The sequence below is a fragment of the Schistocerca nitens genome, chromosome 2 (assembly GCF_023898315.1).
Source record: "Schistocerca nitens isolate TAMUIC-IGC-003100 chromosome 2, iqSchNite1.1, whole genome shotgun sequence".
Taxonomy (NCBI): domain Eukaryota; kingdom Metazoa; phylum Arthropoda; class Insecta; order Orthoptera; family Acrididae; genus Schistocerca; species Schistocerca nitens.
The window spans coordinates 1,140,204,213-1,140,230,983 of NC_064615.1; positions in this window are offsets into that span (position 1 = coordinate 1,140,204,213).

The following is a 26,771-nucleotide window of genomic DNA, read 5'->3' on the forward strand; positions in this document are numbered from 1 at the left end:
ATAATGCATCGGAAAAGAGATACTCGGAACCACAAAGAAAATCCTATCGTTTCCGTAAAAACGTATCTCGATTTAGAAGGACAATGCAGGGAATCCAGAGTATTTCATATGGACGCAAATTGTGTGTTCATTCGTCAATGTGAGGGAGCGAAGCATGCAGTAACGGAGGAGTAATGCAACGGAAAAGAGATACTCGGAACCCCAATGAAAATCCTATCATTTCCGTAGAAACGTATCTCGATTTAGAAGGACAATGCAGGGAATCCAGAGTATTTCATATGGACGCAAATTGTGTGTTAATTCGTCAATGTGAGGGAGCGAGGGATGCAGTAAAGGAGGAATAATGCATCGGAAAAGAGATACACGGAACCCCAAAGAAAATCCTATCGTTTCCGTAGAAACGTATCTCGATATAGAAGGACAATGCAGGGAATCCAGAGTATTTCATATGGACGCAAATTGTGTGTTAATTCGTCAATGTGAGGGAGCGAGGGATGCAGTAAAGGAGGAATAATGCATCGGAAAAGACATACTCGGAACCCCAAAGAAAATCCTATCGTTTCCGTAGAAACGTATCTCGATTTAGAAGGACTATGCAGGGAATCCAGAGTATTTCATATGGACGCAAATTGTGTGTTAATTCGTCAATGTGAGGGAGCGAGGGATGCAGTAAAGGAGGAATAATGCATCGGAAAAGAGATACTCGGAACCCCATCGAAAATCCTATCGTTTCCGTAGAAACGTATCTCGATTTAGAAGGACAATGCAGGGAGTCCAGAGTATTTCATATGGACGCAAATTGTGTGTTAATTCGTCAATGTGAGGGAGCGAGGGATGCAGTAAAGGACGAATAATGCATCGGAAAAGAGATACTCGGAACCCCAAAGAAAATCCTATCGTTTCCGTAGAAACGTATCTCGATTTAGAAGGACAATGCAGGGAATCCAGAGTATTTCATATGGACGCAAATTGTGTGTTAATTCGTCAATGTGAGGGAGCGAGGAATGCAGTAAAGGGGGAATAATGCATCGGAAAAGAGATACTCGGAACCCCAAAGAAAATCCTATCGTTTCCGTAGAAACGTATCTCGATTTAGAAGGATAATGCAGGGAATCCAGAGTATTTCATATGGACGTATATTGTGTGTTAATTCGTCAATATGAGGGAGCGAGGTATCTAGTAAAGGAGGAATAATGCATTGGAAAAGAGAAACTGGGAACCCCAAGGAAAATCCTATCGTTTCCGTAGAAACGTATCTCGAATTAGAAGGACAATGCCGGGAATCCAGAGTATTTCATATGGACGCAAATTGTGTGTTAATTCGTCAATGTGAGGGAGCGAGGGGTGCAGTAAAGGAGGAATAATGCATCGGAAAAGAGATACTCGGAACCCCAAACAAAATCCTATCGTTTCCGTAGAAACGTATCTCGATTTAGAAGGACAATGCAGGGAATCCAGAGTATTTCATATGGACGCAAATTGTGTGTTAATTCGTCAATATGAGGGAGCGAGGTATGCAGTAAAGGAGGAATAATGCATCGGAAATGAGATACTCGGAACCCCAAAGAAAATCCTATCGTTTCCGTAGAAACGTATCTCGATTTAGAAGGACAATGCAGGGAATCCAGAGTATTTCATATGGACGCAAATTGTGTGTTAATTCGTCAATGTGAGGGAGCGAGGGATGCAGTAAAGGAGGAATAATGCATCGGAAAAGAGATACTGGGAACCCCAAGGATAATCCTATCGTTTCCGTAGAAACGTATCTCGAATTAGAAGGACAATGCCGGGAATCCAGAGTATTTCATATGGACGCAAATTGTGTGCTAATTCGTCAATGTGAGGGAGCGAGGGATGCAGTAAAGGAGGAATAATGCATCGGAAAAGAGATACTCGGAACCCCAAAGAAAATCCTATCGTTTCCGTAGAAACGTATATCGATTTAGAAGGACAATGCAGGTAATCCAGAGTATTTCATATGGACGCAAATTGTGTGTTAATTCGTCAAAGTGAGGGAGCGAGGAATGCAGTAAAGGAGGAATAATGGATCGGAAAAGAGATACTCGGAACCCCAAAGAAAATCCAATAGTTTCCGTAGAAACGTATCTCGATTTAGAAGGGCAATGCAGGGAATCCAGAGTATTTCATATGTGTGTTAATTCGTCAATGTCAGGGAGCGAGGGATGCAGTAAAGGAAGAATAATGCATCGGAAAAGAGATACTCGACTACCAAAAGGAAATCATATCGTTTCCGAAGAAATGTATCTCGTTTTAGAAAGATAATGCAGGGAACACAGAGTATTTCATATGGACGCAAATTGTGTGTTAATTCGGCAATGTGAGGGAGCGAGGGATGCAGTAAAGGAGGAATAATGCATCGGAAAAGAGATACTCGGAACCACAAAGAAAATCCTATCGTTTCCGTAAAAACGTATCTCGATTTAGAAGGACAATGCAGGGAATCCAGAGTATTTCATATGGACGCAAATTGTGTGTTCATTCGTCAATGTGAGGGAGCGAAGCATGCAGTAACGGAGGAGTAATGCATCGGAAAAGAGATACTCGGAACCCCAATGAAAATCCTATCATTTCCGTAGAAACGTATCTCGATTTAGAAGGACAATGCAGGGAATCCAGAGTATTTCATATGGACGCAAATTGTGTGTTAATTCGTCAATGTGAGGGAGCGAGGGATGCAGTAAAGGAGGAATAATGCATCGGAAAAGAGATACACGGAACCCCAAAGAAAATCCTATCGTTTCCGTAGAAACGTATCTCGATATAGAAGGACAATGCAGGGAACTCAGAGTATTTCATATGGACGCAAATTGTGTGTTAATTCATCAATGTTAGGGAGCGAGGGATGCAGTAAAGGAGGAATAATGCATCGGAAAAGAGATATTCGGAACCCCAAAGAAAATCCTATCGTTTCCGTAGAAACGTATCTCGATTTAGAAGGACAATTCAAGGAATCCAGAGTATTTCATATGGACGCAATTTGTGTGTTAATTCGACAATGTGAGGGAGCGAGGGATGCAGTAAAGGAGGAATAATGCATCGGAAAAGAGATACTCGGAACCCCAAAGAAAATCCTATCGTTTCCGTAGAAACGTATCTCGAATCAGAAGGACAATGCAGGGAATCCAGAGTATTTCATATGGACGCAAATTGTGTGTTCATTCGTCAATGTGAGGGAGCGAGGGATGCGGTAAAGGAGGAATAATGCATCGGAAAAGAGATACTCGGAACCCCAAAGAAAATCCTATCGTTTCCGTAGAAACGTATCTCGATTTAGAAGGACAATGCAGGGAATCCAGAGTATTTCATATGGACGCAAATTGTGTGTTAATTCGTCAATATGAGGGAGCGAGGTATGCAGTAAAGGAGGAATAATGCATCGGAAAAGAGATACTCGGAACCCCAAAGAAAATCCTATCGTTTCCGTAGAAACGTATCTCGATATAGAAGGACAATGCAGGGAACTCAGAGTATTTCATATGGACGCAAATTGTGTGTTAATTCGGCAATGTGAGGGAGCGAGGGATGCAGTAAAGGAGGAATAATGCATCGGAAAAGAGATATTCGGAACCCCAAAGAAAATCCTATCGTTTCCATAGAAACGTATCTCGATTTAGAAGGACAATTCAAGGAATCCAGAGTATTTCATATGGACGCAATTTGTGTGTTAATTCGACAATGTGAGGGAGCGAGGGATGCAGTAAAGGAGGAATAATGCATCGGAAAAGAGATACTCGGAACCCCAAAGAAAATCCTATCGTTTCCGTTGAAACGTATCTCGAATTAGAAGGACAATGCAGGGAATCCAGAGTATTTCATATGGACGCAAATTGTGTGTTAATTCGTCAATGTGAGGGAGCGAGGGGTGCAGTAAAGGAGGAATAATGCATCGGAAAAGAGATACTCGGAACCCCAAACAAAATCCTATCGTTTCCGTAGAAACGTATCTCGATTTAGAAGGACAATGCAGGGAATCCAGAGTATTTCATATGGACGCAAATTGTGTGTTAATTCGTCAATATGAGGGAGCGAGGTATGCAGTAAAGGAGGAATAATGCATCGGAAATGAGATACTCGGAACCCCAAAGAAAATCCTATCGTTTCCGTAGAAACGTATATCGATTTAGAAGGACAATGCAGGGAATCCAGAGTATTTCATATGTGTGTTAATTCGTCAATTTGAGGGAGCGAGGGATGTAGTAAAGGAGGAATAACGCATCGGAAAAGAGATACTCGGAACCCCAAAGAAAATCCTATCGTTTCCGTAGAAACGTATCTCGATTTAGAAGGACAATGCAGCGAATCCAGAGTATTTCATATGGACGCAAATTGTGTGTTAATTCGTCAATGTGAGGGAGCGAGGGATGCAGTAAAGGAGGAATAATGCATCGGAAAAGAGATACTCGACTCCCAAAAGAAAATCCTATCGTTTCCGTAGAAACGTATCTCGATTTAGAAGGACAATGCAGGGAATCCAGAGTATTTCATATGGACGCAAATTGTGTGTTAATTCGTCAATGTGAGGGAGCGAGGGATGCAGTAAAGGAGGAATAATGCATCGGAAAAGAGGTACTCGGAACCCCAAAGAAAATCCTATCGTTTCCGTAGAAACGTATCTCGATATAGAAGGACAATGCAGGGAACTCAGAGTATTTCATATGGACGCAAATTGTGTGTTAATTCGGCAATGTGAGGGAGCGAGGGATGCAGTAAAGGAGGAATAAAGCATCGGAAAAGAGATATTCGGAACCCCAAAGAAAATCCTATCGTTTCCGTAGAAACGTATCTCGATTTAGAAGGACAATTCAAGGAATCCAGAGTATTTCATATGGACGCAATTTGTGTGTTAATTCGACAATGTGAGGGAGCGAGGGATGCAGTAAAGGAGGAATAATGCATCGGAAAAGAGATACTCGGAACCCCAAAGAAAATCCTATCGTTTCCGTCGAAACGTATCTCGAATTAGAAGGACAATGCAGGGAATCCAGAGTATTTCATATGGACGCAAATTGTGTGTTAATTCGTCAATGTGAGGGAGCGAGGGGTGCAGTAAAGGAGGAATAATGCATCGGAAAAGAGATACTCGGAACCCCAAACAAAATCCTATCGTTTCCGTAGAAACGTATCTCGATTTAGAAGGACAATGCAGGGAATCCAGAGTATTTCATATGGACGCAAATTGTGTGTTAATTCGTCAATATGAGGGAGCGAGGTATGCAGTAAAGGAGGAATAATGCATCGGAAATGAGATACTCGGAACCCCAAAGAAAATCCTATCATTTCCGTAGAAACGTATCTCGATTTAGAAGGACACTGCAGGGAATCCAGAGTATTTCATATGGACGCGAATTGTGTGTTAATTCGTCAATGTGAGGGAGCGAGGGATGCAGTAAAGGAGGATTAATGCATCGGAAAAGAGATACTCGGAACCCCAAAGAAAATCCTATCGTTTCCGTAGAAACGTATCTCGATTTAGAAGGACAATGCAGGGAATCCAGAGTATTTCATATGGACGCAAATTGTGTGTTAATTCGTCAATGTGAGGGAGCGAGGGATGCAGTAAAGGAGGAATAATGCATCGGAAAAGACATACTCGGAACCCCAAAGAAAATCCTATCGTTTCCGTAGAAACGTATCTCGATTTAGAAGGACTATGCAGGGAATCCAGAGTATTTCATATGGACGCAAATTGTGTGTTAATTCGTCAATGTGAGGGAGCGAGGGATGCAGTAAAGGAGGAATAATGCATCGGAAAAGAGATACTCGGAACCCCATCGAAAATCCTATCGTTTCCGTAGAAGCGTATCTCGATTTAGAAGGACAATGCAGGGAGTCCAGAGTATTTCATATGGACGCAAATTGTGTGTTAATTCGTCAATGTGAGGGAGCGAGGGATGCAGTAAAGGACGAATAATGCATCGGAAAAGAGATACTCGGAACCCCAAAGAAAATCCTATCGTTTCCGTAGAAACGTATCTCGATTTAGAAGGACAATGCAGGGAATCCAGAGTATTTCATATGGACGCAAATTGTGTGTTAATTCGTCAATGTGAGGGAGCGAGGAATGCAGTAAAGGGGGAATAATGCATCGGAAAAGAGATACTCGGAACCCCAAAGAAAATCCTATCGTTTCCGTAGAAACGTATCTCGATTTAGAAGGATAATGCAGGGAATCCAGAGTATTTCATATGGACGTATATTGTGTGTTAATTCGTCAATATGAGGGAGCGAGGTATGTAGTAAAGGAGGATTAATGCATTGGAAAAGAGATACTGGGAACCCCAAGGAAAATCCTATCGTTTCTGTAGAAACGTATCTCGAATTAGAAGGACAATGCCGGGAATCCAGAGTATTTCATATGGACGCAAATTGTGTGTTAATTCGTCAATGTGAGGGAGCGAGGGATGCAGTAAAGGAGGAATAATGCATCGGAAAAGAGATACTCGGAACCCCAAAGAAAATCCTATCGTTTCCGTAGAAACGTATATCGATTTAGAAGGCCAATGCAGGTAATCCAGAGTATTTCATATGGACGCAAATTGTGTGTTAATTCGTCAATGTGAGGGAGCGAGGAATGCAGTAAAGGAGGAATAATGGATCGGAAAAGAGATACTCGGAACCCCAAAGAAAATCCAATCGTTTCCGTAGAAACGTATCTCGATTTAGAAGGACAATGCAGGGAATCCAGAGTATTTCATATGTGTGTTAATTCGTCAATGTCAGGGAGCGAGGGATGCAGTAAAGGAAGAATAATGCATCGGAAAAGAGATACTCGACTACCAAAAGGAAATCATATCGTTTCCGAAGAAATGTATCTCGTTTTAGAAAGATAATGCAGGGAACACAGAGTATTTCATATGGACGCAAATTGTGTGTTAATTCGGCAATGTGAGGGAGCGAGGGATGCAGTAAAGGAGGAATAATGCATCGGAAAAGAGATATTCGGAACCCCAAAGAAAATCCTATCGTTTCCGTAGAAACGTATCTCGATTTAGAAGGACAATTCAAGGAATCCAGAGTATTTCATATGGACGCAATTTGTGTGTTAATTCGACAATGTGAGGGAGCGAGGGATGCAGTAAAGGAGGAATAATGCATCGGAAAAGAGATACTCGGAACCCCAAAGAAAATCCTATCGTTTCCATAGAAACGTATCTCGAATTAGAAGGACAATGCAGGGAATCCAGAGTATTTCATATGGACGCAAATTGTGTGTTCATTCGTCAATGTGAGGGAGCGAGGGATGCGGTAAAGGAGGAATAATGCATCGGAAAAGAGATACTCGGAACCCCAAAGAAAATCCTATCGTTTCCGTAGAAACGTATCTCGATTTAGAAGGACAATGCAGGGAATCCAGAGTATTTCATATGGACGCAAATTGTGTGTTAATTCGTCAATATGACGGAGCGAGGGATGCAGTAAAGGAGGAATAATGCATCGGAAAAGAGATACTCGGAACCCCAAAGAAAATCCTATCGTTTCCGTTGAAACGTATCTCGAATTAGAAGGACAATGCAGGGAATCCAGAGTATTTCATATGGACGCAAATTGTGTGTTAATTCGTCAATGTGAGGGAGCGAGGGGTGCAGTAAAGGAGGAATAATGCATCGGAAAAGAGATACTAGGAACCCCAAACAAAATCCTATCGTTTCCGTAGAAACGTATCTCGATTTAGAAGGACAATGCAGGGAATCCAGAGTATTTCATATGGACGCAAATTGTGTGTTAATTCGTCAATATGACGGAGCGAGGGATGCAGTAAAGGAGGAATAATGCATCGGAAAAGAGATACTCGGAACCCCAAAGAAAATCCTATCATTTCCGTAGAAACGTATCTCGATTTAGAAGGACAATGCAGGGAATCCAGAGTATTTCATATGGACGCAAATTGTGTGTTAATTCGACAATGTGAGGGAGCGAGGGATGCAGTAAAGGAGGAATAATGCATCGGAAAAGAGATACTCGGCACCCCAAAGAAATCCTATCGTTTCCGTAGAAACGTATCTCGATATAGAAGGACAATGCAGGGAACTCAGAGTATTTCATATGGACGCAAATTGTGTGTTAATTCGTCAATGTGAGGGAGCGAGGGATGCAGTAAAGGAGGAATAATGCATCGGAAAAGAGATATTCGGAACCCCAAAGAAAATCCTATCGTTTCCGTAGAAACGTATCTCGATTTAGAAGGACAATTCAAGGAATCCAGAGTATTTCATATGGACGCAATTTGTGTGTTAATTCGACAATGTGAGGGAGCGAGGGATGCAGTAAAGGAGGAATAATGCATCGGAAAAGAGATACTCGGAACCCCAAAGAAAATCCTATCGTTTCCATAGAAACGTATCTCGAATTAGAAGGACAATGCAGGGAATCCAGAGTATTTCATATGGACGCAAATTGTGTGTTCATTCGTCAATGTGAGGGAGCGAGGGATGCGGTAAAGGAGGAATAATGCATCGGAAAAGAGATACTCGGAACCCCAAAGAAAATCCTATCGTTTCCGTAGAAACGTATCTCGATTTAGAAGGACAATGCAGGGAATCCAGAGTATTTCATATGGACGCAAATTGTGTGTTAATTCGTCAATATGACGGAGCGAGGGATGCAGTAAAGGAGGAATAATGCATCGGAAAAGAGATACTCGGAACCCCAAAGAAAATCCTATCGTTTCCGTTGAAACGTATCTCGAATTAGAAGGACAATGCAGGGAATCCAGAGTATTTCATATGGACGCAAATTGTGTGTTAATTCGTCAATGTGAGGGAGCGAGGGGTGCAGTAAAGGAGGAATAATGCATCGGAAAAGAGATACTAGGAACCCCAAACAAAATCCTATCGTTTCCGTAGAAACGTATCTCGATTTAGAAGGACAATGCAGGGAATCCAGAGTATTTCATATGGACGCAAATTGTGTGTTAATTCGTCAATATGACGGAGCGAGGGATGCAGTAAAGGAGGAATAATGCATCGGAAAAGAGATACTCGGAACCCCAAAGAAAATCCTATCATTTCCGTAGAAACGTATCTCGATTTAGAAGGACAATGCAGGGAATCCAGAGTATTTCATATGGACGCAAATTGTGTGTTAATTCGACAATGTGAGGGAGCGAGGGATGCAGTAAAGGAGGAATAATGCATCGGAAAAGAGATACTCGGCACCCCAAAGAAATCCTATCGTTTCCGTAGAAACGTATCTCGATATAGAAGGACAATGCAGGGAACTCAGAGTATTTCATATGGACGCAAATTGTGTGTTAATTCGTCAATGTGAGGGAGCGAGGGATGCAGTAAAGGAGGAATAATGCATCGGAAAAGAGATATTCGGAACCCCAAAGAAAATCCTATCGTTTCCGTAGAAACGTATCTCGATTTAGAAGGACAATTCAAGGAATCCAGAGTATTTCATATGGACGCAATTTGTGTGTTAATTCGACAATGTGAGGGAGCGAGGGATGCAGTAAAGGAGGAATAATGCATCGGAAAAGAGATACTCGGAACCCCAAAGAAAATCCTATCGTTTCCATAGAAACGTATCTCGAATTAGAAGGACAATGCAGGGAATCCAGAGTATTTCATATGGACGCAAATTGTGTGTTCATTCGTCAATGTGAGGGAGCGAGGGATGCGGTAAAGGAGGAATAATGCATCGGAAAAGAGATACTCGGAACCCCAAAGAAAATCCTATCGTTTCCGTAGAAACGTATCTCGATTTAGAAGGACAATGCAGGGAATCCAGAGTATTTCATATGGACGCAAATTGTGTGTTAATTCGTCAATATGACGGAGCGAGGGATGCAGTAAAGGAGGAATAATGCATCGGAAAAGAGATACTCGGAACCCCAAAGAAAATCCTATCGTTTCCGTTGAAACGTATCTCGAATTAGAAGGACAATGCAGGGAATCCAGAGTATTTCATATGGACGCAAATTGTGTGTTAATTCGTCAATGTGAGGGAGCGAGGGGTGCAGTAAAGGAGGAATAATGCATCGGAAAAGAGATACTAGGAACCCCAAACAAAATCCTATCGTTTCCGTAGAAACGTATCTCGATTTAGAAGGACAATGCAGGGAATCCAGAGTATTTCATATGGACGCAAATTGTGTGTTAATTCGTCAATGTGAGGGAGCGAGGGATGCAGTAAAGGAGGAATAATGCATCGGAAAAGAGATACACGGAACCCCAAAGAAAATCCTATCGTTTCCGTAGAAACGTATCTCGATATAGAAGGACAATGCAGGGAACTCAGAGTATTTCATATGGACGCAAATTGTGTGTTAATTCGTCAATGTTAGGGAGCGAGGGATGCAGTAAAGGAGGAATAATGCATCGGAAAAGAGATATTCGGAACCCCAAAGAAAATCCTATCGTTTCCGTAGAAACGTATCTCGATTTAGAAGGACAATTCAAGGAATCCAGAGTATTTCATATGGACGCAATTTGTGTGTTAATTCGACAATGTGAGGGAGCGAGGGATGCAGTAAAGGAGGAATAATGCATCGGAAAAGAGATACTCGGAACCCCAAAGAAAATCCTATCGTTTCCGTAGAAACGTATCTCGAATCAGAAGGACAATGCAGGGAATCCAGAGTATTCATTATGGACGCAAATTGTGTGTTCATTCGTCAATGTGAGGGAGCGAGGGATGCGGTAAAGGAGGAATAATGCATCGGAAAAGAGATACTCGGAACCCCAAAGAAAATCCTATCGTTTCCGTAGAAACGTATCTCGATTTAGAAGGACAATGCAGGGAATCCAGAGTATTTCATATGGACGCAAATTGTGTGTTAATTCGTCAATATGAGGGAGCGAGGTATGCAGTAAAGGAGGAATAATGCATCGGAAAAGAGATACTCGGAACCCCAAAGAAAATCCTATCGTTTCCGTAGAAACGTATCTCGATATAGAAGGACAATGCAGGGAACTCAGAGTATTTCATATGGACGCAAATTGTGTGTTAATTCGGCAATGTGAGGGAGCGAGGGATGCAGTAAAGGAGGAATAATGCATCGGAAAAGAGATATTCGGAACCCCAAAGAAAATCCTATCGTTTCCCTAGAAACGTATCTCGATTTAGAAGGACAATTCAAGGAATCCAGAGTATTTCATATGGACGCAATTTGTGTGTTAATTCGACAATGTGAGGGAGCGAGGGATGCAGTAAAGGAGGAATAATGCATCGGAAAAGAGATACTCGGAACCCCAAAGAAAATCCTATCGTTTCCGTTGAAACGTATCTCGAATTAGAAGGACAATGCAGGGAATCCAGAGTATTTCATATGGACGCAAATTGTGTGTTAATTCGTCAATGTGAGGGAGCGAGGGGTGCAGTAAAGGAGGAATAATGCATCGGAAAAGAGATACTCGGAACCCCAAACAAAATCCTATCGTTTCCGTAGAAACGTATCTCGATTTAGAAGGACAATGCAGGGAATCCAGAGTATTTCATATGGACGCAAATTGTGTGTTAATTCGTCAATATGACGGAGCGAGGGATGCAGTAAAGGAGGAATAATGCATCGGAAAAGAGATACTCGGAACCCCAAAGAAAATCCTATCGTTTCCGTTGAAACGTATCTCGAATTAGAAGGACAATGCAGGGAATCCAGAGTATTTCATATGGACGCAAATTGTGTGTTAATTCGTCAATGTGAGGGAGCGAGGGATGCAGTAAAGGAGGAATAATGCATCGGAAAAGAGATACTCGGAACCCCAATGAAAATCCTATCGTTTCCGTAGAAACGTATCTCGATTTAGAAGGACAATGCAGGGAATCCAGAGTATTTCATATGGACGCAAATTGTGTGTTAATTCGTCAATGTGGGGGAGCGAGGAATGCAGTAAAGGAGGAATAATGCATCGGAAAAGAGATACTCGGAACCCCAAAGAAAATCCAATCGTTTCCGTAGAAACGTATCTCGATTTAGAAGGATAATGCAGGGAATCCAGAGTATTTCATATGGACGTATATTGTGTGTTAATTCGTCAATATGAGGGAGCGAGGTATGCAGTAAAGGAGGAATAATGCATTGGAAAAGAGATACTCGGAACCACAAAGAAAATCCTATTGTTTCCGTAGAAACGTATATCGATTTAGAAGGACAATGCAGGGAATCCAGAGTATTTCATATGTGTGTTAATTCGTCAATTTGAGGGAGCGAGGGATGTAGTAAAGGAGGAATAACGCATCGGAAAAGAGATACTCGGAACCCCAAAGAAAATCCTATCGTTTCCGTAGAAACGTATCTCGATTTAGAAGGACAATGCAGGGAATCCAGAGTATTTCATATGGACGCAAATTGTGTGTTAATTCGTCAATGTGAGGGAGCGAGGGATGCAGTAAAGGAGGAATAATGCATCGGAAAAGAGATACTCGACTCCCAAAAGAAAATCCTATCGTTTCCGTAGAAACGTATCTCGATTTAGAAGGACAATGCAGGGAATCCAGAGTATTTCATATGGACGCAAATTGTGTGTTAATTCGTCAATGTGAGGGAGCGAGGGATGCAGTAAAGGAGGAATAATGCATCGGAAAAGAGATACTCGGAACCCCAAAGAAAATCCTATCGTTTCCATAGAAACGTATCTCGAATTAGAAGGACAATGCAGGGAATCCAGAGTATTTCATATGGACGCAAATTGTGTGTTCATTCGTCAATGTGAGGGAGCGAGGGATGCGGTAAAGGAGGAATAATGCATCGGAAAAGAGATACTCGGAACCCCAAAGAAAATCCTATCGTTTCCGTAGAAACGTATCTCGATTTAGAAGGACAATGCAGGGAATCCAGAGTATTTCATATGGACGCAAATTGTGTGTTAATTCGTCAATATGACGGAGCGAGGGATGCAGTAAAGGAGGAATAATGCATCGGAAAAGAGATACTCGGAACCCCAAAGAAAATCCTATCGTTTCCGTAGAAACGTATCTCGAATTAGAAGGACAATGCAGGGAATCCAGAGTATTTCATATGGACGCAAATTGTGTGTTAATTCGTCTATGTGAGGGAGCGAGGGGTGCAGTAAAGGAGGAATAATGCATCGGAAAAGAGATACTCGGAACTCCAAACAAAATCCTATCGTTTCCGTAGAAACGTATCTCGATTTAGAAGGACAATGCAGGGAATCCAGAGTATTTCATATGGATACAAATTGTGTGTTAATTCGTCAATGTGAGGGAGCGAGGGATGCAGTAAAGGAGGAATAATGCATCGGAAAAGAGATACACGGAACCCCAAAGAAAATCCTATCGTTTCCGTAGAAACGTATCTCGATATAGAAGGACAATGCAGGGAACTCAGAGTATTTCATATGGACGCAAATTGTGTGTTAATTCGTCAATGTTAGGGAGCGAGGGATGCAGTAAAGGAGGTGGTGGTGGTTAGTGTTTAACGTCCCGTCGACAACGAGGCATTAGAGACGGAGCGTAAGCTCGGGTTAAGGAAGGATTGGGAAGGAAATCGGCCGTGCCCTTTTCAAAGGAACCATCCCAGCATTTGCCTGAAACGATTTAGGGAAATCACGGAAAACCTAAATCAGGATGGCCGGAGACGGGATTGAACCGTCGTCCTCCCGAATGCGAGTCCAGTGTGCTAACCACTGCGCCACCTCGCTCGGTAGTAAAGGAGGAATAATGCATCGGAAAAGAGATATTCGGAACCCCAAAGAAAATCCTATCGTTTCCGTAGAAACGTATCTCGATTTAGAAGGACAATTCAAGGAATCCAGAGTATTTCATATGGACGCAATTTGTGTGTTAATTCGACAATGTGAGGGAGCGAGGGATGCAGTAAAGGAGGAATAATGCATCGGAAAAGAGATACTCGGAACCCCAAAGAAAATCCTATTGTTTCCGTAGAAACGTATCTCGAATCAGTAGGACAATGCAGGGAATCCAGAGTATTTCATATGGACGCAAATTGTGTGTTCATTCGTCAATGTGAGGGAGCGAGGGATGCGGTAAAGGAGGAATAATGCATCGGAAAAGAGATACTCGGAACCCCAAAGAAAATCCTATCGTTTCCGTAGAAACGTATCTCGATTTAGAAGGACAATGCAGGGAATCCAGAGTATTTCATATGGACGCAAATTGTGTGTTAATTCGTCAATATGAGGGAGCGAGGTATGCAGTAAAGGAGGAATAATGCATCGGAAAAGAGATACTCGGAACCCCAAAGAAAATCCTATCGTTTCCGAAGAAACGTATCTCGATATAGAAGGACAATGCAGGGAACTCAGAGTATTTCATATGGACGCAAATTGTGTGTTAATTCGTCAATGTGAGGGAGCGAGGGATGCAGTAAAGGAGGAATAATGCATCGGAAAAGAGATACTCGGAACCCCAATGAAAATCCTATCGTTTCCGTAGAAACGTATCTCGATTTAGAAGGACAATGCAGGGAATCCAGAGTATTTCATATGGATGCAAATTGTGTGTTAATTCGTCAATGTGGGGGAGCGAGGAATGCAGTAAAGGAGGAATAATGCATCGGAAAAGAGATACTCGGAACCCCAAAGAAAATCCAATCGTTTCCGTAGAAACGTATCTCGATTTAGAAGGATAATGCAGGGAATCCAGAGTATTTCATATGGACGTATATTGTGTGTTAATTCGTCAATATGAGGGAGCGAGGTATGCAGTAAAGGAGGAATAATGTATTGGAAAAGAGATACTCGGAACCACAAAGAAAATCCTATTGTTTCCGTAGAAACGTATATCGATTTAGAAGGACAATGCAGGGAATCAAGAGTATTTCATATGTGTGTTAATTCGTCAATTTGAGGGAGCGAGGGATGTAGTAAAGGAGGAATAACGCATCGGAAAAGAGATACTCGGAACCCCAAACAAAATCCTATCGTTTCCGTAGAAACGTATCTCGATTTAGAAGGACAATGCAGGGAATCCAGAGTATTTCATATGGACGCAAATTGTGTGTTAATTCGTCAATGTGAGGGAGCGAGGGATGCAGTAAAGGAGGAATAATGCATCGGAAAAGAGATACTCGACTCCCAAAAGAAAATCCTATCGTTTCCGTAGAAACGTATCTCGATTTAGAAGGACAATGCAGGGAATCCAGAGTATTTCATATGGACGCAAATTGTGTGTTAATTCGTCAATGTGAGGGAGCGAGGGATGCAGTAAAGGAGGAATAATGCATCGGAAAAGAGGTACTCGGAACCCCAAAGAAAATCCTATCGTTTCCGTAGAAACGTATCTCGATATAGAAGGACAATGCAGGGAACTCAGAGTATTTCATATGGACGCAAATTGTGTGTTAATTCGGCAATGTGAGGGAGCGAGGGATGCAGTAAAGGAGGAATAAAGCATCGGAAAAGAGATATTCGGAACCCCAAAGAAAATCCTATCGTTTCCGTAGAAACGTATCTCGATTTAGAAGGACAATTCAAGGAATCCAGAGTATTTCATATGGACGCAATTTGTGTGTTAATTCGACAATGTGAGGGAGCGAGGAATGCAGTAATGGAGGAATAATGCATCGGAAAAGAGATACTCGGAACCCCAAAGAAAATCCTATCGTTTCCGTCGAAACGTATCTCGAATTAGAAGGACAATGCAGGGAATCCAGAGTATTTCATATGGACGCAAATTGTGTGTTAATTCGTCAATGTGAGGGAGCGAGGGGTGCAGTAAAGGAGGAATAATGCATCGGAAAAGAGATACTCGGAACCCCAAACAAAATCCTATCGTTTCCGTAGAAACGTATCTCGATTTAGAAGGACAATGCAGGGAATCCAGAGTATTTCATATGGACGCAAATTGTGTGTTAATTCGTCAATATGAGGGAGCGAGGTATGCAGTAAAGGAGGAATAATGCATCGGAAATGAGATACTCGGAACCCCAAAGAAAATCCTATCGTTTCCGTAGAAACGTATCTCGATTTAGAAGGACACTGCAGGGAATCCAGAGTATTTCATATGGACGCGAATTGTGTGTTAATTCGTCAATGTGAGGGAGCGAGGGATGCAGTAAAGGAGGATTAATGCATCGGAAAAGAGATACTCGGAACCCCAAAGAAAATCCTATCGTTTCCGTAGAAACGTATCTCGATTTAGAAGGACAATGCAGGGAATCCAGAGTATTTCATATGGACGCAAATTGTGTGTTAATTCGTCAATGTGAGGGAGCGAGGGATGCAGTAAAGGAGGAATAATGCAACGGAAAAAACATACTCGGAACCCCAAAGAAAATCCTATCGTTTCCGTAGAAACGTATCTCGATTTAGAAGGACTATGCAGGGAATCCAGAGTATTTCATATGGACGCAAATTGTGTGTTAATTCGTCAATGTGAGGGAGCGAGGGATGCAGTAAAGGAGGAATAATGCATCGGAAAAGAGATACTCGGAACCCCATCGAAAATCCTATCGTTTCCGTAGAAACGTATCTCGATTTAGAAGGACAATGCAGGGAGTCCAGAGTATTTCATATGGACGCAAATTGTGTGTTAATTCGTCAATGTGAGGGAGCGAGGGATGCAGTAAAGGACGAATAATGCATCGGAAAAGAGATACTCGGAACCCCAAAGAAAATCCTATCGTTTCCGTAGAAACGTATCTCGATTTAGAAGGACAATGCAGGGAATCCAGAGTATTTCATATGGACGCAAATTGTGTGTTAATTCGTCAATGTGAGGGAGCGAGGAATGCAGTAAAGGGGGAATATTGCATCGGAAAAGAGATACTCGGAACCCCAAAGAAAATCCTATCGTTTCCGTAGAAACGTATCTCGATTTAGAAGGATAATGCAGGGAATCCAGAGTATTTCATATGGACGTATATTGTGTGTTAATTCGTCAATATGAGGGAGCGAGGTATGTAGTAAAGGAGGAATAATGCATTGGAAAAGAGATACTGGGAACCCCAAGGAAAATCCTATCGTTTCCGTAGAAACGTATCTCGAATTAGAAGGACAATGCCGGGAATCCAGAGTGTTTCATATGGACGCAAATTGTGTGTTAATTCGTCAATGTGAGGGAGCGAGGGATGCAGTAAAGGAGGAATAATGCATCGGAAAAGAGATACTCGGAACCCCAAAGAAAATCCTATCGTTTCCGTAGAAACGTATATCGATTTAGAAGGACAATGCAGGTAATCCAGAGTATTTCATATGGACGCAAATTGTGTGTTAATTCGTCAATGTGAGGGAGCGAGGAATGCAGTAAAGGAGGAATAATGGATCGGAAAAGAGATACTCGGAACCCCAAAGAAAATCCAATCGTTTCCGTAGAAACGTATCTCGATTTAGAAGGACAATGCAGGGAATCCAGAGTATTTCATATGTGTGTTAATTCGTCAATGTCAGGGAGCGAGGGATGCAGTAAAGAAAGAATAATGCATCGGAAAAGAGATACTCGACTACCAAAAGGAAATCATATCGTTTCCGAAGAAATGTATCTCGTTTTAGAAAGATAATGCAGGGAACACAGAGTATTTCATATGGACGCAAATTGTGTGTTAATTCGGCAATGTGAGGGAGCGAGGGATGCAGTAAAGGAGGAATAATGCATCGGAAAAGAGATACTCGGAACCTCAAAGAAAATCCTACCGTTTCCGTAGAAACGTATTCACGATTTAGAAGGACAATGCAGGGAATCCAGAGTATTTCATATGGACGCAAATTGTGTGTTAATTCGTCAATGTGAGGGAGCGAAGGATGCAGTAACGGAGGAGTAATGCATCGGAAAAGAGATACTCGGAACCCCAATGAAAATCCTATCATTTCCGTAGAAACGTATCTCGATTTAGAAGGACAATGCAGGGAATCCAGAGTATTTCATATGGACGCAAATTGTGTGTTAATTCGTCAATATGACGGAGCGAGGGATGCAGTAAAGGAGGAATAATGCATCGGAAAAGAGATACTCGGAACCCCAAAGAAAATCCTATCGTTTCCGTAGAAACGTATCTCGATATAGAAGGACAATGCAGGGAACTCAGAGTATTTCATATGGACGCAAATTGTGTGTTAATTCGTCAATGTGAGGGAGCGAGGGATGCAGTAAAGGAGGAATAATGCATCGGAAAAGAGATATTCGGAACCCCAAAGAAAATCCTATCGTTTCCGTAGAAACGTATCTCGATTTAGAAGGACAATTCATGGAATCCAGAGTATTTCATATGGACGCAATTTGTGTGTTAATTCGACAATGTGAGGGAGCGAGGGATGCAGTAAAGGAGGAATAATGCATCGGAAAAGAGATACTCGGAACCCCAAAGAAAATCCTATCGTTTCCATAGAAACGTATCTCGAATTAGAAGGACAATGCAGGGAATCCAGAGTATTTCATATGGACGCAAATTGTGTGTTCATTCGTCAATGTGAGGGAGCGAGGGATGCGGTAAAGGAGGAATAATGCATCGGAAAAGAGATACTCGGAACCCCAAAGAAAATCCTATCGTTTCCGTAGAAACGTATCTCGATTTAGAAGGACAATGCAGGGAATCCAGAGTATTTCATATGGACGCAAATTGTGTGTTAATTCGTCAATATGACGGAGCGAGGGATGCAGTAAAGGAGGAATAATGCATCGGAAAAGAGATACTCGGAACCCCAAAGAAAATCCTATCGTTTCCGTTGAAACGTATCTCGAATTAGAAGGACAATGCAGGGAATCCAGAGTATTTCATATGGACGCAAATTGTGTGTTACTTCGTCAATGTGAGGGAGCGAGGGGTGCAGTAAAGGAGGAATAATGCATCGGAAAAGAGATACTCGGAACCCCAAACAAAATCCTATCGTTTCCGTAGAAACGTATCTCGATTTAGAAGGACAATGCAGGGAATCCAGAGTATTTCATATGGACGCAAATTGTGTGTTAATTCGTCAATATGAGGGAGCGAGGTATGCAGTAAAGGAGGAATAATGCATCGGAAATGAGATACTCGGAACCCCAAAGAAAATCCTATCGTTTCCGTAGAAACGTATCTCGATTTAGAAGGACACTGCAGGGAATCCAGAGTATTTCATATGGACGCAAATTGTGTGTTAATTCGTCAATGAGAGGGAGCGACGGATGCAGTAACGGAGGAGTAATGCATCGGAAAAGAGATACTCGGAACCCCAATGAAAATCCTATCATTTCCGTAGAAACGTATCTCGATTTAGAAGGACAATGCAGGGAATCCAGAGTATTTCATATGGACGCAAATTGTGTGTTAATTCGTCAATGTGAGGGAGCGAGGGATGCAGTAAAGGAGGAATAATGCATCGGAAAAGAGATACTCGGAACCCCAAAGAAAATCCTATCGTTTCCATAGAAACGTATCTCGATTTAGAAGGACTATGCAGGGAATCCAGAGTATTTCATATGGACGCAAATTGTGTGTTAATTCGTCAATGTGAGGGAGCGAGGGATGCAGTAAAGGAGGAATAATGCATCGGAAAAGAGATACTCGGAACCCCATCGAAAATCCTATCGTTTCCGTAGAAACGTATCTCGATTTAGAAGGACAATGCAGGGAGTCCAGAGTATTTCATATGGACGCAAATTGTGTGTTAATTCGTCAATGTGAGGGAGCGAGGGATGCAGTAAAGGACGAATAATGCATCGGAAAAGAGATACTCGGAACCCCAAAGAAAATCATATCGTTTCCGTAGAAACGTAACTCGATTTAGAAGGACAATGCAGGGAATCCAGAGTATTTCATATGGACGCAAATTGTGTGTTAATTCGTCAATGTGAGGGAGCGAGTAATGCAGTAAAGGGGGAATAATGCATCGGAAAAGAGATACACGGAACCCCAAAGAAAATCCTATCGTTTCCGTAGAAACGTATCTCGATTTAGAAGGATAATGCAGGGAATCCAGAGTATTTCATATGGACGTATATTGTGTGTTAATTCGTCAATATGAGGGAGCGAGGTATGCAGTAAAGGAGGAATAATGCATTGGAAAAGAGATACTCGGAACCCCAAAGAAAATCCTATTGTTTCCGTAGAAACGTATATCGATTTAGAAGGACAATGCAGGGAATCCAGAGTATTTCATATGGACGCAAATTGTGTGTTAATTCGTCAATGTGAGGGAGCGAGGGATGCAGTAATGGAGGAATAATGCATCGGAAAAGAGATACTCGACTCCCAAAAGAAAATCCTATCGTTTCCGTAGAAACGTATCTCGATTTAGAAGGACAATGCAGGGAATCCAGAGTATTTCATATGGACGCAAATTGTGTGTTAATTCGTAAATGTGAGGGAGCGAGGGATGCAGTAAAGGAGGAATAATGCATCGGAAAAGAGATACTCGGAACCCCAAAGAAAATCCTATCGTTTCCGTAGAAACGTATGTCGATATAGAAGGACAATGCAGGGAACTCAGAGTATTTCATATGGACGCAAATTGTGTGTTAATTCGTCAATGTGAGGGAGCGAGGGATGCAGTAAAGGAGGAATAATGCATCGGAAAAGAGATATTCGGAACCCCAAAGAAAATCCTATCGTTTCCGTAGAAACGTATCTCGATTTAGAAGGACAATTCAAGGAATCCAGAGTATTTGATATGGACGCAATTTGTGTGTTAATTCGACAATGTGAGGGAGCGAGGGATGCAGTAAAGGAGGAACAATGCATCGGAAAAGAGATACTGGGAACCCCAAGGAAAATCCTATCGTTTCCGTAGAAACATATCTCGAATTAGAAGGACAATGCAGGGAATCCAGAGTATTTCATATGGACGCAAATTGTGTGTTAATTCGTCAATGTGAGGGAGCGAGGGATGCAGTAAAGGAGGAATAATGCATCGGAAAAGAGATACTCGGAACCCCAAAGAAAATCCAATCGTTTCCGTAGAAACGTATATCGATTTAGAAGGACAATGCAGGTAATCCAGAGTATTTCATATGGACGCAAATTGTGTGTTAATTCGTCAATGTGAGGGAGCGAGGAATGCAGTAAAGGAGGAATAATGGATCGGAAAAGAGATACTCGGAACCCCAAAGAAAATCCAATCGTTTCCGTAGAAACGTATCTCGATTTAGAAGGACAGTGCAGGGAATCCAGAGTATTTCATATGTGTGTTAATTCGTCAATGTCAGGGAGCGAGGGATGCAGTAAAGGAAGAATAATGCATCGGAAAAGAGATACTCGACTACCAAAAGGAAATCATATCGTTTCCGAAGAAATGTATCTCGTTTTAGAAAGATAATGCAGGGAACACAGAGTATTTCATATGGACGCAAATTGTGTGTTAATTCGGCAATGTGAGGGAGCGAGGGATGCAGTAAAGGAGGAATAATGCATCGGAAAAGAGATACTCGGAACCTCAAAGAAAATCCTATCGTTTCCGTAGAAACGTATCTCGATTTAGAAGGACAATGCAGGGAATCCAGAGTATTTCATATGGACGCAAATTGTGTGTTAATTCGTCAATGTGATGGAGCGAGGGATGCAGTAACGGAGGAGTAATGCATCGGAAAAGAGATACTCGGAACCCCAATGAAAATCCTATCATTTCCGTAGAAACGTATCTCGATTTAGAAGGACAATGCAGGGAATCCAGAGTATTTCATATGGACGCAATTTGTGTGTTAATTCGTCAATGTGAGGAAGCGAGGGATGCAGTAAAGGAGGAATAATGCATCGGAAAAGAGATACTCGGAACCCCAAAGAAAATCCTATCGTTTCCGTAGAAACGTATATCGATATAGAAGGACAATGCAGGGAACTCAGAGTATTTCATATGGACGCAAATTGTGTGTTAATTCGTCAATGTGAGGGAGCGAGGGATGTAGTAAAGGAGGAATAATGCATCGGAAAATAGATATTCGGAACCCCAAAGAAAATCCTATCGTTTCCGTAGAAACGTATCTCGATTTAGAAGGACAATTCAAGGAATCCAGAGTATTTCATATGGACGCAATTTGTGTGTTAATTCGACAATGTGAGGGAGCGAGGGATGCAGTAAAGGAGGAATAATGCATCGGAAAAGAGATACTCGGAAACCCAAAGAAAATCCTATCGTTTCCGTAGAAACGTATCTTGATTTAGAAGGACAATGCAGGGAATCTAGAGTATTTCATATGGACGCAAAATGTGTGTTAATTCGTCAATGTGAGGGAGCGAGGGATGCAGTAAAGGAAGAATAATGCATCGGAAAAGAGATACTCGGAACCCCAAAGAAAATCCTATCGTTTCCGTAGAAACTTATCTAGATTTAGAAGGACAATGCAGGGAAATTAGAGTATTTCATATGTGTGTTAATTCGTCAGTGTGAGAGAGCGAGGGATGCAGTAAAGGAGGAATAATGCATCGGAAAAGAGATACTCGACTCCCAAAAGAAAATCCTATCATATCCGTAGAAACGTATCTCGTTTTAGAAAGATAATGCATGGAATCCAGAGTATTTCATATGGACGCAAATTGTGTGTTAATTCGTCAATGTGGGGGAGCGAGGAATGCAGTAAAGGAGTAATAATGCATCGGAAAAGAGATACTCGGAACCCCAAAGAAAATCCTATCGTTTTCGTAGAAACGTATCTCGATTTAGAGGGATAATGCAGGGAATCCAGAGTATTTCATATGGACGTATATTGTGTGTTAATTCGTCAATATGAGGGAGCGAGGTATGCAGTAAAGGAGGAATAATGCATTGGAAAAGAGATACTCGGAACCACAAAGAAAATCCTATTGTTTCCGTAGAAACGTATATCGATTTAGAAGGACAATGCAGGGAATCCAGAGTATTTCATATGTGTGTTAATTCGTCAATTTGAGGGAGCGAGGGATGTAGTAAAGGAGGAATAACGCATCGGAAAAGAGATACTCGGAACCCCAAAGAAAATCCTATCGTTTCCGTAGAAACTTATCTCGATTTAGAAGGACAATGCAGGGAATCCAGAGTATTTCATATGGACGCAAATTGTGTGTTAATTCGTCAATGTGAGGGAGCGAGGGATGCAGTAAAGGAGGAATAATGCATCGGAAAAGAGATACTCGACTCCCAAAAGAAAATCCTATCGTTTCCGTAGAAACGTATCTCGATTTAGAAGGACAATGCAGGGAATCCAGAGTATTTCATATGGACGCAAATTGTGTGTTAATTCGTCAGTGTGAGGGAGCGAGGGATGCAGTAAAGGAGGAATAATGCATCGGAAAAGAGATACTTGGAACCCCAAAGAAAATCCTATCGTTTCCATAGAAAAGTATCTCGATTTAAAAGGACAATGCAGGGAATCAAGAGTATTTCATATGGACGCAAATTGTGTGTTAATTCGTCAATGTGAGGGAGCGAGGTATGCAGTAAAGGAGGAATAATGCATCGGAAAAGAGATACTCGGAACCCCAAAGATAATCCTGTCGTTTCCGTAGAAACGTATCTCGATTTAGAAGGACAATGCAGGGAATCCAGAGTATTTCATATGGACGCAAATTGTGTGTTAATTCGTCAATGTGAGGGAGCGAGGGATGCAGTAACAGAGGAGTAATGCATCGGAAAAGAGATACTCGGAACCCCAAAGAAAATCCTATCGTTTCCGTAGAATCGTATCTCGATTTAGAAGGACAATGCAGGGAATCCAGAGTATTTCATATGGACGCAAATTGTGTGTTAATTCGTCAATGTGAGGGAGCGAGGGATGCAGTAAAGGAGGAATAATGCATCGAAAAAGAGATACTCGGAACCCCAAAGAAAATCCTATCGTTTCCATAGAAACGTATCTCGATATAGAAGGACAATGCAGGGAACTCAGAGTATTTCATATGGACGCAAATTGTGTGTTAATTCGGCAATGTGAGGGAGCGAGGGATGCAGTAAAGGAGGAATAATGCATCGGAGAAGAGATATTCGGAACCCCAAAGAAAATCCTATCGTTTCCGTAGAAACGTATCTCGATTTAGAAGGACAATTCAAGGAATCCAGAGTATTTCATATGGACGCAATTTGTGTGTTAATTCGACAATGTGAGGGAGCGAGGGATGCAGTAAAGGAGGAATAATGCATCGGAAAAGAGATACTCGGAACCCCAAAGAAAATCCTATCGTTTCCGTAGAAACGTATCTCGAATTAGAAGGACAATGCAGGGAATCCAGAGTATTTCATATGGACGCAAATTGTGTGGTAATTCGTCAATGTGAGGGAGCGAGGGGTGCAGTAAAGGAGGAATAATGCATCGGAAAAGAGATACTCGGAACCCCAAACAAAATCCTATCGTTTCCGTAGAAACGTATCTCGATTTAGAAGGACAATGCAGGGAATCCAGAGTATTTCATATGGACGCAAATTGTGTGTTAATTCGTCAATATGAGGGAGCGAGGTATGCAGTAAAGGAGGAATAATGCATCGGAAATGAGATACTCGGAACCCCAAAGAAAATCCTATCGTTTCCGTAGAAACGTATCTCGATGTAGAAGGACACTGCAGGGAATCCAGAGTATTTCATATGGACGCAAATTGTGTGTTAATTCGTCAATGTGAGGGAGCGAGGGATGCAGTAAAGGAGGAATAATGCATCGGAAAAGAGATACTCGGAACCCCAAAGAAAATCCTATCGTTTCCGTAGAAACGTATCTCGATTTAGAAGGACAATGCAGGGAGTCCAGAGTATTTCATATGGACGCAAATTGTGTGTTAATTCGTCAATGTGAGTGAGCGAGGGATGCAGTAAAGGAGGAATAATGCATCGGAAAAGAGATACTCGGGACCCCAAAGAAAATCCTATCGTTTCCGTAGAAACGTATCTCGATTTAGAAGGATAATGCAGGGAATCCAGAGTATTTCATATGGACGTATATTGTGTGTTAATTCGTCAATATGAGGGAGCGAGGTATGCAGTAAAGGAGGAATAATGCATTGGAAAAGAGATACTCGGAACCCCAAAGAAAATCCTATTGTGTCCGTAGAAACGTATATCGATTTAGAAGGACAATGCAGGGAATGCAGAGTATTTCAAATGGACGCAAATTGTGTGGTAATTCGTCAATGTGAGGGAGCGAGGGGTGCAGTAAAGGAGGAATAATGCATCGGAAAAGAGATACTCCGAACCCCAAACAAAATCCTATCGTTTCCGTAGAAACGTATCTCGATTTAAAAGGACAATGCAGGGAATCCAGAGTATTTCATATGGACGCAAATTGTGTGTTAATTCGTCAATATGAGGGAGCGAGGTATGCAGTAAAGGAGGAATAATGCATCAGAAATGAGATACTCGGAACCCCAAAGAAAATCCTATCGTTTCCGTAGAAACGTATCTCGATGTAGAAGGACACTGCAGGGAATCCAGAGTATTTCATATGGACGCAAATTGTGTGTTAATTCGTCAATGTGAGGGAGCGAGGGATGCAGTAAAGGAGGAATAATGCATCGGAAAAGAGATACTCGGAACCACAAAAAAAATCCTATCGTTTCCGTAGAAACGTATCTCGATTTAGAAGGATAATGCAGGGAATCCAGAGTATTTCATATGGACGCACATTGTGTGTTAATTCGTCAATGTGAGGGAGCGAGGGATGCAGTAAAGGAGGAATAATGCATCGGAAAAGAGAAACTCGGAACCCCAAAGAAAATCCTATCGTTTCCGTAGAAACGTATCTCGATTTAGAAGGACAATGCAGGGAATCCAGAGTATTTCATATGGACGCAAATTGTGTGTTAATTCGTCAATGTGAGGGAGCGAGGGATGCAGTAAAGGAGGAATAATGCATCGGAAAAGAGATACTCGGAACCCCATCGAAAATCCTATCGTTTCCGTAGAAACGTATGTCGATTTAGAAGGACAATGCAGGGAGTCCAGAGTATTTCATATGGACGCAAATTGTGTGTTAATTCGTCAATGTGAGGGAGCGAGGGATGCAGTAAAGGAGGAATAATGCATCGGAAAAGAGATACTCGGAACCCCAAAGAAAACCCTATCGTTTCCGTAGAAACGTATCTCGATTTAGAAGGACAATGCAGGGAATCCAGAGTATTTCATATGGACGCAAATTGTGTGTTAATTCGTCAATGTGAGGGAGCGAGGAATGCAGTAAAGGGGGAATAATGCATCGGAAAAGAGATACTCGGGACCCCAAAGAAAATCCTATCGTTTCCGTAGAAACGTATCTCGATTTAGAAGGATAATGCAGGGAATCCAGAGTATTTCATATGGACGTATATTGTGTGTTAATTCGTCAATATGAGGGAGCGAGGTATGCAGTAAAGGAGGAACAATGCATTGGAAAAGAGATACTCGGAACCCCAAAGAAAATATTATTGTTTCCGTAGAAACGTATATCGATTTAGATGGACAATGCAGGGAATCCAGAGTATTTCATATGGACGCAAATTGTGTGTTAATTCGTCAATGTGAGGGAGCGAGGGATGCAGTAAAGGAGGAATAATGCATCGGAAAAGAGATACTCGACTCCCAAAAGAAAATCCTATCGTTTCCGTAGAAACGTATCTCGATTTAGAAGGACAATGCAGGGAATCCAGAGTATTTCATATGGACGCAAATTGTGTGTTAATTCGTAAGTGTGAGGGAGCGAGGGATGCAGTAAAGGAGGAATAACGCATCGGAAAAGAGATACTCGGAACCCCAAAGAAAATCCTATCGTTTCCGTAGAAACGTATCTCGATATAGAAGGACAATGCAGGGAACTCAGAGTACATCATATGGACGCAATTTGTGTGTTAATTCGTCAATGTTAGGGAGCGAGGGATGCAGTAATGGAGGAATAATGCATCGAAAAAGAGATACTCGTTACCCCAAAGAAAATCCTATCGTTTCCGTATAAAACGTATCTTGATTTAGAAAGACAATGCAGGGAA